The 238-nt window shown below is 43.3% G+C and overlaps 1 protein-coding gene across 1 annotated transcript in view; it reads left to right on the plus strand.

The window, feature by feature from the left end:
• LOC119581753 overlaps positions 1-238 on the plus strand; it is a gene marked incomplete in the record, with an annotated part of 46,255 nt that overhangs the window by 16,464 nt on the left and 29,553 nt on the right.

Here is a 238-nt window from a genome sequence, read left to right on the forward strand (position 1 = left end):
TCTTACACCTGAGTATCAGCTCATCAAAAATCCTTAAAGGTTATTACGCTGACCGCCATCCCTTGCCCTGACATAGTAACTCGCAGCCACTCTCACCATCCCAAATAGGGCGAGTGGCACAGCCTCTCATTCGGGAAGATATACTTTTTGTTACATGATTTATGAAAAATCGACTTGCTGGCTCAGTAGGATTTTCAATTAGCCATTCGACTGAGATGACGTCCCTTCAATATTAGAT

The sequence above is a fragment of the Penaeus monodon genome, chromosome 15 (genome assembly GCF_015228065.2).
Source record: "Penaeus monodon isolate SGIC_2016 chromosome 15, NSTDA_Pmon_1, whole genome shotgun sequence".
Lineage (NCBI taxonomy): Eukaryota > Metazoa > Arthropoda > Malacostraca > Decapoda > Penaeidae > Penaeus > Penaeus monodon.